At 44.5% G+C, this 13,857-nt stretch overlaps 1 pseudogene across 1 annotated transcript in view; it reads left to right on the top strand.

Annotated features, from left to right (window-relative positions):
- The window catches only part of LOC311129303 (leucine-rich repeat and guanylate kinase domain-containing protein-like), a 28,820-nt pseudogene extending 18,246 nt beyond the window's left edge, over positions 1–10,574 (top strand). The window contains exons 11-18 of the transcript in view: positions 728–841; positions 959–980; positions 4,980–5,096; positions 6,260–6,426; positions 7,249–7,337; positions 8,437–8,556; positions 9,792–9,952; positions 10,304–10,574. The product of the transcript in view is annotated as a leucine-rich repeat and guanylate kinase domain-containing protein-like (transcript). The remainder of the gene's footprint in view (positions 1–727; positions 842–958; positions 981–4,979; positions 5,097–6,259; positions 6,427–7,248; positions 7,338–8,436; positions 8,557–9,791; positions 9,953–10,303) is intronic.
- Positions 10,575–13,857: the final 3,283 nt, after the last annotated feature.

Below are 13,857 nucleotides of genomic sequence, written 5' to 3'. Positions count from 1 at the left end.
CTGTATTAACTGCACCTGTTTGTGCTTTGTAATTTGGGCCTGATGGTTTCCAACCCTCTAAAAATAGGGGGTGAAGTTAAACCAACTGTAGCACGACAAGGGTCAAGTTCCTGAGGGAGTCTCTCAATAGGCTATCAGTAGGGCACAACTTTTAGCAAAACATCAACTAGAAATGTGATATATATAGAATGTGGACATGAGAGCCTTACCAATTCTATATGTTCAATTTCTATCTGAATATTGGGAAACAGTATAGCCTACCTTGAGAGTAGGTTACAGTCCTCAGAGCTGTCCGTAGGGTCGTAAAGCGTGATGGATCGTAACGCTGAGCATACCGGCCCCAGGTGCAAGTAGACGAGGGGTCAAAGGGCGCGGCTGTGTGAACTACAGGGTAGCAGGGGAAGTGATGGTACCTCTGACTGCAGGGTCAGGAGTTCACCTCACAGGTGGGGACATTATAGCTGCGGTTGTTACTCTTCTCTGGACATAGCAGTGGTTGTGTAGGACCCTGTAGGTCAATCAACGACCATGTACATTTTGGAATATGAATTTGACTCATAACTTTAAGTAAATGTTGCACCCCACGATAGTTGACTGTCCCAACTTACAGCTTTCTGTTAACTTTTGTTCTCTCTCTTTCTGTCTGTCCCCCCCCCTCTCTGTCTCCCTCTCTCCGTCTGTCTGTCTCTCTCTCTCTCTCTCTCTCTCCTTCTCCCTCTTCTCTCAGGGTAAATTCATCCAGACGATGCAGTATGCGGGCCACTGGTATGGTCTGTCTCGTGAGGCCATAGAAGATATGGCCAGGGAGGGCCTGGCCTGCTGTGTGCACCTGGAGCTGGAGGTGGGTGTCAACACACACACATTCACATAGCCCAGCAGTATGAAATTGGACACATACGCCCTGATCAACAGAGAACGCCCAGGCTTCTTCGACAATGTCATCCCCTGTGGTACGTAGCTGATGATGATGATGCAGACCAGTATATAGAATATAGATATGTTTGGACACACCTACTCATTCAAGGGTTTTTCTTTATTTTTGCTATTTTTTACATTGTAGGATAATAGTGAAGACATCAAAACTATGAAATAACACATATGGAATCATGTAGTAACCGAAAAAGTGTTAAACAAATCAAAACATATTTTATATTTGAGATTCTTCAAATAGCCACCCTTTGCCTTGATGACAGCTTTGCACACTCTTAACAATGTCTACACTGTATTTCTGATCAATTTGATGTTATTTTAATAGACAGAAAAATTGATTTTCTTTTGAAAACAAACATTTGAACGGTAGTGTAAATATAATAGTACTTCAAAGGGAATCTGTCTTCCACTTTGTACCTGGATAACACAGAAACACCCACATTGTCTATCATAGTTTTAATGGTTTCTGTGATGGTTTTCGCTCCATGAACCAACTTAAGCTTTCAAAGTTGACCTGTGCCCTACCAGATAAAGAAACAAAACATGCCTGGCCACAACCAAAGGTGCGATCCTGTAGAAACTAGCTACAACTCACCATGTGGGTTCTGACCCACTATGAAGGAAACTTTACTGTAGATTAACTAACACACTGTAGTCTTCAATCTAATTAAAGTAACTGTCCAGTGAAAATGTAACTTTCAAAAGTTCATGTTCTGTTATCTCTTACCCAAATAATGTTGTTGGCGTATCCTTTATTCGTATGTGTCCAAAGCATAAATTGGAGAAAAAAACACTTTAAAAACCCCACCTCAAACATATATAGCGCAAACAGACCGTTTAAGAAAATGCTTGCTATTTCCTCATAGAACATGATGTCATGTTGGCTCATTGGCTGAGCTGGCCAATCAATCACATTTTTTATTTGTCACATGCGCCGAATACAGCAGAAATGCTTACTTACAAGCCCTTAACCAACAATGCAGTTTTATGAAAAATAAGAGTTAAGAAAATATTTACTAAATAAACTAAAGTTTTAAAAAATCAAGAGCAACAATAAAATAACAATAACGAGGCTATATACAGGGGGTACCGGTACCGAGTCAATGTGCGGGGGTACAGGTTAGTCGAGGTAATTTAGGTAATATGTACATGTAGGTAGGGGTAAAGTGACTATGCAGTCTACTCGCATGAATATTTTTAATGACCGGTATACGCCCACACCATTCCAACACAGGAAAGCTGCTTTTTAACATACTTCATTACCATTTGTTGGAAGGAAAAGTATTTCACTCATATTGTAATTCATTATAGGTCATATTTCATAGAAATCTGGAAACAATGCACAGTTACTTTAGGAGATGTATTTAAAGCACATTAAGTGTCCAGCGAGGGAAATTTACTTGCAGCTAGCGACTGGAACTAGCTGCAAAAAACACTCAAATTGGACAGTTTTATCTCTATCTCTACATTCAAAGACTCAATCATGGACACTCTTACTGACAGTTGTGGCTGCTTTGCGTGATGTATTGTTGTCTCTACCTTCTTGCCATTTGTGCTGTTGTCTGTGCCCAACAATGTTTGTACCATGTTTGTGCTGCAACCATGTTGTTCTGCTGCCATGTTGTGTTGCTACCATGCTGTGTTGTCTTAGGTCTCTCTTTATGTAGTGTTGTGGTGTCTCGCTTGTCATGTGTTTTGTCCTACATAATCATTTTTTCCCCAGCCTCCGTCCCCGCAGGAGGCCTTTTGCCTCTTGGTAGGCCATCATTGTAAATAAGAATGTGTTCTTAACTGACTTGCCTAGTTAAATAAAGGTTAAATAAAAAATACATTAAATAAAAACGTGCGTACATGTTTATCATATCCCTGTGAAGGATCTCAGACATGCTGAGAGGTTGCTAATGAACTGAAGCACGAGTTTATCACATTTTCATATTTAATTTATTCTGTGCGATCTGTTTATAAGCAACTCATTAAAGTGGAACTGACAGCATTTTAACAACGTGAAATCTTATTAAAATCTGATCATATACACCCCCAGGAAGAATATGACTCTTTTTTTTCTTTTTTTTTGACAAGCCAGCACTTAGATATGGTCATTTTAGTATAGTAAGGTATTTGTGAAAATTCTAGAGCAATATAGAGTGGGAAAGCTGCGTGCGTTTGGACAATTTTAATAGACACTGCAGTAAATAAAACCTAATAAAAACATCTGTCTTGTCCAGGACTGGAGTCTGCAGACAGGTGTGCCATAGCTAATCAGAGCTACATGCAAATATGCAAATAAGCCATTTGCCACATGGGCCTGCCATCATTCCCTTTGAACTGGACTGTGTTTACAGGCAGTAGCAACAGCACAACTTTAGATCATTAGAAGGCATTCGCCAAAAAATACACCTGAATGGATTTCTGCAAATATGTAAATACCACGGGAGTCCTCTTACATTTGGATACATCATGGTGTTATTGATCAAACAACCATGAAAAGGTATGCTATCTCTCCCTCAGTTATGCACATCAACAACTAATGTTTTAGCCAGATAAGCTAAAATCTAACGAGGAAACATTAGATAAACCCTCTCAAACCTTTTCAGCTAGTTGGCCGTGAAAATTGCACTGAGAAAAGTTGGGATTAGTAGCCTGCTCGTCCTTCTGCAGCTTGCCTGCCAATGCATGCTTGTCCCAACCCACGTTTTGACAACTGAATGGGAACTTCCCTGCCTGCCCTCCCATTTGTTTGATGCTAAAATACATTTGATTGACAACTAAGGGTACGGTCATAAATTGCCTCCAGTGTGTCAGAGTGAGCTCTGGGTCGTTCCTAAATTCAGATGCACACTGCAGTCTTAACACAGGAAGCTCTGGCCAAGGAGTAGTGTTGAACCAAACGTTCCTCAGAACAGCAGTCAAGCACCCAAGCTAACTGGCTAAAGTTTGTTAGCTACTTCCAGACACAAATGATAGAACACCTCACTGGTTAGGAGCTGGTTAGGCTGTTTACGTTATCTAGAGCGTAAGTGACTAACTGTGCTGCTGGCAACAATGTAATTACTTTTTTTGCCAACACTGGTCATATTCAGTGGGTGTTGCGCTTTCACAAATTCTTCAGGTATTCTGCGCTCTGGCACACTCAGACGACTGCTCTGAAATCGCAGTAGATAGCCAGAGTGAATTTCTGAACGCAAGAGATATGCTGACTGGATAATGGTCATTCAAGTTCAGCATAGCTAGATAGATAGATAGCTAGCAAAGCAATTAACATTAACATTTCTTGCTAGCTAACCAAATGACACCTGCATCTCTAGCTGTTGCCACCGAAAAATGAAATGAGGGGGGAAAAGTAGGTCACTCACCCACTCTTTCAATGACATGACATCCTCCCAGCAGCTATCTAGCTAACGTTAGGCTCCGTGTTTTTAGCTTGATAAATAAATAGTTACATAAATAGATACGCTAGCCTATTAGCCACGTTATGACTGACTTGTGATCAGTTTGATTGTATTGAAATTCCCAGCCTTAGTTACATTCGTCCGTTTTTGTCCAAAATATTGAGTAATTGAAACTAAAGCAGTGCCTCCCGAATGGGTGGAAGCAGCAAACAATGTACCAGGCCAGCTGTGATTTACATCCTGATAGCAATATTTTTTGGACTACCAAGAAATGTATTGGTGAATTTATTTTAATCATGTATTGAACTTCATCCATCTATTCTGCAAACAATGTCTTACTGTACGTCATGGAATTTTGAGTCAAATATAACCCATTTTTAAAACTTCTTATAAAGTTGGTTTTGTAGCATAAACTGTGAACGCTTTCAGTTCCACTTTAAATTACAGTCATCATTCTGATCTACTATAGTGTACATCTTTTACATTTAATCTGTTCCATTATTGTATTTGTCATACTACCGTGAGTGTGTGTGGACACGACAGGGATGTGAAGAAAGATAAGCAGACTTGCTGTACTAATGTATGAAGATTATTTTAATACTGTGTGTGCATGCGTGTGTGCATGTGTGTGTATGCATGTGTGTGTGTGTGTGTGTTCAGATGAACTAGTGGAGGCCTACAGGACCTTGAGGCAGGTGGTGAAGGAGTATCTGGGAGTGGAGGAGCAGAGAGGAGAGGACCAGAGCACCACAGACACCCTAGACAACACCTCTACAGGTGTGTGTGTGTGTGTGTGTGTGTGTGTGTGTGTGTGTGTGTGTGTGTGTGTGTGTGTGTGTGTGTGTGTGTGTGTGTGCATTACAGCACATATACACTACATTTCCAAAAGTATATGGACACCTGCTCGTCGAACATCTCATTCCAAAATCATGGGCATTAAATATGGCGTTGGTCCCCCCTTTGCTGCTATAACAGCCTCCAATCTTCTGGGAAGGCTTTCCACTAGAAGGGGACTTGCTTCCATTCAGCCACAAGAGCATTAGTGAGGTCAGGCACTGATGTTGGGCGATTAGGCCTTGCTCCAGTTCATCCCAAAGGGTTGAAGTCTGGGCTCTGTGCAGGCCAGTCAAGTTCTTCCACACCGATCTCAACAAACCATTTCTGTATGGACCTCGCTTTGTGCACAGGGGCATTGTCATGCTGAAACAGATTGTCATACTGGAACTAAGGGGCCTAGCCCGAACCATGAAAACAGCCCCAGACCATTAATCCGCCACCAAACTTTACAGTTGGCACTATGCATTGGGACAGGTAGCGTTCTCCTGTCATCCGCCAAACCCAGATTTGTCCGTCTGACTGCCAGATGGTGAAGCGTGATTCATCACCCCAGAGAACGCGTTTCCACTGCCGGCAAGCTTTACACCACTCCAGCCGAAGCTTGGCATTGCGTATGGTGAACTTAGGCTTGTGGAAGCAGTTCTTGTGCTGACATTGCTTCCAGAGGCAGTTTGGAACTTGGTAGTGATTGTTGCACCCGAGGACAGACAATTTTTACTCTGCGGTCCCGTTCTGTGAGCTTGTGTGGCCTACCACTTCGCGGCTGAGCCGTTGTTGCTCCTAGATGTTTCCACTTCACAATAACAGCACTTACAGTTGACCGAGGCAGCTCTAGCAGGGCAGACATTTGATGAACTGACTTGTTGGAAAGATGGCATCCTATGACAGTGCCACGTTGAAAGTCACTGAGCTCTTCAGTAAGGCCATTCTACAGCCAATGTGTGTCTATGGAGATTGCATGGCTGTGTGCTCGATTTTTTACACCTGTCAGCAACGGGTGTGGCTGAAATAGCCGAATCCACTAATTTGAAGGAGTGTCCATATACTTTTGTGTGTATATATAGTGTATGTGCTGCCAAGTATGTCATTAATGTCTGTGACAGAGTTGAAGAGGGACTCCTTAGTGGACGAGGCGCCCCCAGCCCCCTCCACCAGGCCAGAGACAGCCTTTAAGTCCCACTCCGCTCCAGACATGGACCCCTCGGACCACAACTGTAGGAACTACTACAGCAAGGTCCAGACCCAGCTTACCCCACAGAAGACCTCGGCAGTGATTCACAACACACACACACACACACACACGTCAGTAGTCACCAACCCTGCTCCTGGACAACTATGGTATTCAGGCTTTTGTTTCAGCCCAGCACTAATTTGTCTGATTCAACCAATCAAGGTCTTGGTGAGCAGTTGATTAGTTGGATCTGACTGATCCAGCCCTGAGGAACCAGGTGTGTGCACTCTCTGGCCAAACAGTGACATTGATTAATCAACGTAGTGCCAGGAAGAAAGAGAAAACAGCTGGACTGTAGACATGGAGGATAGGAGTCAGGCACCTAGGGTCACAAAGGCAGGGTATATTACCGGTAGTTTGGCAACACTAGGTGAACCCCCGAGACTGCCTTGTGCTATTGATCACAATGATCTACATCAGGGTTATTCAACTCTTACCCTACGAGGTCCAGAGCCTGCTGGTTTTCTGTTCTACCTGATAATTAATTGCACACACCTGGTGTCCCAGGTCTAAATCAGTCCCTGATTAGAGAGGAACAATGAAAAACTGCAGTGGAACTGTCTTCGAGGTCCAGAGTTGAGTTTGAGGGATCTAGATCAATCATCATTATTCATCCACGCCAGTATCATGTTTGAATACTTTATCTCTCTCTCTGGGCCGTAGGAGCTGGCCTCCATCCACAGACACAGCATCATGTTTAAATACTTTATCTCTCTCTCTGGGCCGTAGGAGCTGGCCTCCATCCACAGACACAGCATCATGTTTAAATACTTTATCTCTCTCTCTGGGCCGTAGGAGCTGGCCTCCATCCACAGACACAGCATCATGTTTAGATACTTTATCTCTCTCTCTGGGCCGTAGGAGCTGGCCTCCATCCACAGACGGCAGCAGCTGGTCAGAGAGGCTCTGATGGGGAAGAGTCCCAGAGCCTACACCCAGCTCTTCAAGAGGTACACTATACCCTACCACTCAAGCTTGATTGGAGTGTACACTTCAAATCAACAGCCTCCCCTGTTGTCCTGATTGGCCACATTTGACCCTGATGTTGAAGTGGCAGGTTACAAGGTCATGTGGTAGAATGGTGTTGTATTGTATGCCAACAGCAGAGGGAGCTAGAGAGGTCAAGGTGAAAAGTGTGTGTGTTTGCGTGTGTGTGTTCGTGCCTGCATGCGTGTGTGTGTGGCCTCTCAGTTAGGACCCTAGGTTCTTCAAAGACTGATCCAGTAAGTCATTGTACAACTCTGTTCACCAAATACCAGTGCTGTAGATTTAGCCAGTCAGCCATCTCCTCTCATGTTCCGACCCAGAGCTATTCTCTCTCTGGTGGACCTGCTCTCCAATGGACTGGACCTGAACTCATATGGCTTGGTAATCAGCTCTAACCACCCACAAGGCTGTGTGTGTTTTTGTGTTTGTGTGTGTGTGTGTGGTGTAGTAAAGTTCACCCACGCTGCCATTCATACTCTAGCTGACAGGAGATATACTGTATGTCAAGTTCTGCATAATGTCTCATCATGTTTTACTGAGACTGTGTTTTCAGATGCATATTGGGTAGGATGGTCACCTTCAGAACAATACCAACTGTGTGTGTTTTATATTTCATGTGTGAGAAACGCATACAAACATCTCTTGAGATTAAAGGTAGTTAGCGATGCACTGTGTAAACAGCAATATCAGGCCGACTTCTGCAACGACTAAGAGTATGAATCACAAGGGTCCATAGCTATCAGGTTGCGTGAAGCGCACCTGTGCACATGCACAGATATTTTCTCTGAGTGCTACGTCTTGCATCGCGCTCAGCTGCAATATCCTGCTGCTCCTGGCAACCTCATCGCTGAGACTCAGTTTAAAGTGCTAGATTTCATATCAGATGTTGTTTAGGTAGAACAAAGCTCTGCATGTCACCAATGTGTTGCAGCTGCAGTCTCTTATCAAGCTAGTGACGCTATCATATTATGACATGTTATGTTATGTAAGTCGCTCTGGATAAGAGCATCTGCTAAATGATGTAAATGTTATGTGTAGGATTTATGTGTGTGTGTCTCCCAGGTGTGTTCACACAGCTCCATCATCATTGGCCTCTCAGATGCAAGGGGACCCCGCCCTCTCATCCCCCATGATGCCTAGAGCCAGCCATGCCGGACAACACAACCACTCAGAGAATAACAGGTCTATACCCAACACACACACACACACACACACACACCCTATTATAGACTGAACTTTTATAGTCTCAACTATATCCGCTACTGTTGTTTTTATACAGTAAAGTCCCCTAGGAGACTGTCTAGCATCACCATTAACACAGCTTATGACTTACACCGTGAAATATGCATTTATATGTATACAGCATGTCTGAGAGCTGAAGGTCTTTTATTAACATTGAACCAACAGGGAGTGTAGATTTAAGGGAGGAAGTCCCTCACATGAGCAAATTACTGCCACTAAGCGATATTATTACTTATTTTCTTGTGACATGTGTTGTTATGCTTCTGATTTAGTTGTAATAGCTGTGCCATTCCAGCAACTCTATTTTACTGAATAACTTCTTTAATAGATCTTTCTAAAATCGTCCTTTGTTGGCTTTGGATTTAAAATATAGGCGTGGGAGGTGTTTTAGAATGTTCTTGGTTAGTCAGTTATTCAGAGCAACCAATCCATTAAAAACTACGATGTTCAAGAGAATGATGTCTGAACTATCCCAAGGCATAGTCCATGGAATGACATACCTAATGACATACCTATGACCTCAATTAAATGGCACACATTTAGCCCAGTTTTCATGACTATAAAAGATCCCAAAGTCTGCATGCTTATGCCAATTTGCCTTCAACACAGAATGTCTGATACCACCTGTATGGGATATGTTTTACATGTCTCTCTCTATGTGACATATTTGACGGAAGTGTGTCTTATCGCTGATGGCACTTTCCATCACTTTCCCTCCTCTTCAAGTGTCTGGTTTCACAATATAATATGTTCCTGACAGCCCTATGAGAAGGAGGGGTTGTGTCAGTATTAGACTGGGACAGAGCCAACCTGCCAATGAGACTTTAATACTGTGTGTCAGGTTTCTACCAGTCTGTCTACTGTAACAGTAATGTACATATACACACTTGGCAGCTCCATTGCTTTCTCAATTTCATTCGTTATTTCTCTGTCTCCCTCCCTCTCTCTCTCGCTGTCTGTCACTCTCTTTCTATCTGTCTCTCTCTCTCACTTTCTCTCCTTTATTGTATTCCTTGTAATCCCCCTGGTTTCCTCTCTCACCACATCCTTTATTTTTCTCCTCCATCTTGTCCTCTCTTGTATTCTCCTTTTCTGTCTGTCTGTTTGTCTCTCTCTGTCTTCCCCTGTCTCTCTCTCTCTGTCTTCCCCTGATTCTCTCTCTCCCCTGGTATCAGCTCTGATGACTCCCGTGCTAGTTCTGGCCTGTCCATTCCCAGCTCAGCAGGGGCCTTCTTGGAGACAGCGGGGCCAGTGGGGTGTTCAGACCTGGGCTTGGACACCACCGTGGAGCCCCTGGATGTCTCCTTTCTGGGACACAACCTGGACATGCTCAAAGGTGACTAACCCTCGCTCCATCACCTCTCATTTTTTGACCAATGACTGGCTCCCTGTCTCTGTATCTCTCTCTGTCTCTGCCTTTCTTCATGTCTCTCTCTCTAGCAGGTGGACATTATGTGATGACGCTTATTGGGACTGGTGCTGATACATTCCTCTACCTCACAGAACTGTGTTGGCTAGTCATACATTTTCCATACTTTCTAGTGTGATTATCTTGTTCTAGATCAAATGTATGATAATCTATGTCTCCTCCCTAGATATACTGGTTATGGATCCTCTTTATTTATGAAAAGCACACATCTTTCAGAGTATTAGTAACTCATTGGTTGTGTACTTGTTTCTCCCCTAGATCAAGTAGAATCGGGCCACACTCCTGACGCCCCTCGCCCCGGCTCCGAGCTTCTCTCTCCGGGCACCACCGTCACCACAGCACGCCCAGGCTCCAACGCCAAACCCATCCTACCACCTATCCCGTCCGGACGCAAGACCCCCTGCCCCGGACCCAGCCCTAGCCCCAGACCCTGAGACGAGGGAGAGGAGGAGAGGTACAGCAGAGAGGGAGGGGAGGAGTGAAGAGGTACAGGAGAGAGGGAGGGACAAGTAGATGCTCTAAGAGTTGAAAGGTCACACAGCGATTGAACAATTATGGACATGTTCACCGGACTTTTCTGAATAAAGACGTACCTGTGTGTTAGCTGGCAGAGTCTAGATGGGGTTATTCATTCACTAATAATATAGTCACAGGATGTAAGGACATTACACCAAATATAATTATTCTCTGCTTTCAACCTGACTCAAACCGAAACATACATTATAATACATTTAGTCAATGGCATGTGCCAAACTCTTGACTTCTCAGTCTTGGCACATGCTATTGACTACATCGTCTATTGTTGTTGCTATAACCTGTACTGCAATGCAGAAAGATATCCTGGACAGTCACTCATAAATAAAGATGATTACAGTATAATAAGAGAAATAATTGGAGCCGAAGGGTGAGTTATCTGTGTGCTCTGTTGTAGGGCAGGGCTGGGGTATCTACTGTATAATGTACCTTAAGGTTCCCACTGTACTAGAGAGCTGATTCACCTAACCTAACCTAGCCATGCTTAGATGCAGTCAATGCTGGGTGTTTCCACACACACACACACACACACACACCAAAGGGGTCTTTCCTTCATATTATCTCTTAGCCCTTCATCTAGTATCACCACATTCAGAGTAGTGATATAACAATATCATTTCCTTGATATAGTATCATTTCCCCTGATGCAGGGATGATTATGACTGACTGTGTAATAATCTCATCAAATTTAATATGCTGCTGTTATCTGGTCTTTTATGTGTCTGTTGTCAGGGCGATAAACAGTTCATCACTGACTCTATATATCCTCTTTTATTAGAATAAATTAGACAACATTTGAGAAGAGAGAGACAGGTGTTAAACTGCAAACTGTCAAATCTTGTATGTATACTTTTCTCTTAGCTGGATCTTTATTCCTTTCCTTCTGTGTGTGTGTGTGTGTGTGTGTGTGTGGGTGCGTGTGTGCGTGTGCGTGCTGCGTATACACACACACACCTGGCCATCCATGTGGTCCTCTGTAGCTCAGCTGGTAGAGCACGGCGCTTGTAACGCCAAGGTAGTGGGTTCGATCCCCGGGACCACCCATACACAAAAATGTATGCACGCATGACTGTAAGTCGCTTTGGATAAAAGCGTCTGCTAAATGGCATATTATATTATTATTATATCCATCACTGTGTTTCCAGATGTTGCAACCTTCTAATAATTCAGAGGCAGTTTCAGACAAGACAGCCTCAGCCACAATGCCTCAGGCCCCCGGGCCTATAACCTACTTAAAGAGACCGTCTTCACTCCCAGCTCTCCCTAAACCAACACATGATCTTCCTCTTTTGAAGTGCACAACACACCACACCATATCAAATCAAATCAAATCACATTTTATTGGTCACATGCGCCGAATACAACAGGTGCAGACATCACAGTGAAATGCTTACTTACAGCCCTTAACCAACAGTGCATTTATTTTTTACAAAAAAAGTAAAAATAAAACAACAACAAAAAAAGTGTTGAGGGAAAAAAGAGCAGAAGTAAAATAAAGTGACAGTAGGGAGGCTATATATACAGGGGGGTACCGTTGCAGAGTCAATGTGCGGGGGCACCGGCTAGTTGAGGTAGTTGAGGTAATATGTACATGTGGGTAGAGTTAAAGTGACTATGCATAAATAATTAACAGAGTAGCAGCAGCGTAAAAAGGATGGGGTGGGGGGGCAGTGCAAATAGTCCGGGTAGCCATGATTAGCTGTTCAGGAGTCTTATGGCTTGGGGGTAGAAGCTGTTGAGAAGTCTTTTGGACCTAGACTTGGCACTCCGGTACCGCTTGCCGTGCGGTAGCAGAGAGAACAGTCTATGACTAGGGTGGCTGGAGTCTTTGACAATTTTGAGGGCCTTCCTCTGACACCGCCTGGTATAGAGGTCCTGGATGGCAGGAAGCTTGGCCCCAGTGATGTACTGGGCCATACGCACTACCCTCTGTAGTGCCTTGCGGTCGGAGGCCAAGCAGTTGCCATACCAGGCGGTGATGCAACCAGTCAGGATGCTCTCGATGGTGCAGCTGTAGAATTTTTTGAGGATCTGAGGACCCATGCCAAATCTTTTGAGTCTCCTGAGGGGGAATAGGCTTTGTCGTGCCCTCTTCACGACTGTCTTGGTGTGTTTGGACCATGATAGTTCGTTGGTGATGTGGACACCAAGGAACTTGAAGCTCTCAACCTGTTCCACTACAGCCCCGTCGATGAGAATGGGGGCGTGCTCAGTCCTCTTTTTTTTCCTGTAGTCCACAATCATCTCCTTTGTCTTGGTCACGTTGAGGGAGAGGTTGTTGTCCTGGCACCACACGGCCAGGTCTCTGACCTCCTCCCTATAGGCTGTCTCATCGTTGTCGGTGATCAGGCCTACCACTGTTGTGTCGTCGGCAAACTTAATGATGGTGTTGGAGTCGTGCCTGGCCATGCAGTCATGGGTGAACAGAGAGTACAGGAGGGGACTGAGCACGCACCCCTGAGGGGCCCCCGTGTTGAGGATCAGTGTGGCAGATGTGTTGTTACCTACCCTTACCACCTGGGGGCGGCCCGTCAGGAAGTCCAGGATCCAGTTGCAGAGGGAGGTGTTTAGTCCCAGGATCCTTAGCTTAGTGATGAGCTTAGAGGGCACTATGGTGTTGAATGCTGAGCTGTAGTCAATGAATAGCATTCTCACGTAGGTGTTCTTCTTGTCCAGGTGGGAAAGGGCAGTGTGGAGTGCAATAGAGATTGCATCATCTGTGGATCTGTTGGGGCGGTATGCAAATTGGAGTGGGTCCAGGGTTTCTGAGATAATGCTGTTGATGTGAGCCATGACCAGCCTTTCAAAGCACTTCATGGCTACAGACGTCAGTGCTACGGGTCGGTAGTCATTTAGGCAGGTTATCTTAGAGGCCTTGGGCACGGGGACTATGGTGGTCCGCTTGAAACATGTTGGTATTACAGACTCAGTCAGGGACATGTTGAAAATGTCAGTGAAGACACTTGCCAGTTGGTCAGCACATGCTCGGAGTACACGTCCTGGTAATCCGTCTGGCCCTGCGGCCTTGTGAATGTTGACCTGCTTAAAAGTCTTACTCACATCGGCTACGGAGAGCGTGATCACATAGTCATCCGGAACAGCTGGTGCTCTCATGCATGCTTCAGTGTTGCTTGCCTCGAAGCGAGCATAGTAGTGGTTTAGCTCGTCTGGTAGGCTTGTGTCACTGGGCAGCTCGCGGCTGTGCTTCCCTTTGTAGTCTGTGATAGTTTTCAAGCCCTGCCACATCCGACGAGTGTCAGAGCCAGTGTAGTACAATT

The sequence above is a fragment of the Coregonus lavaretus genome (assembly GCF_964263955.1).
Source record: "Coregonus lavaretus genome assembly, chromosome: 5".
Taxonomy (NCBI): Eukaryota; Metazoa; Chordata; class Actinopteri; order Salmoniformes; family Salmonidae; genus Coregonus; species Coregonus lavaretus.
The sequence above is the reverse complement of the archived record's forward strand: the minus strand, read 5'-3'. Positions and strand labels throughout refer to the sequence as shown.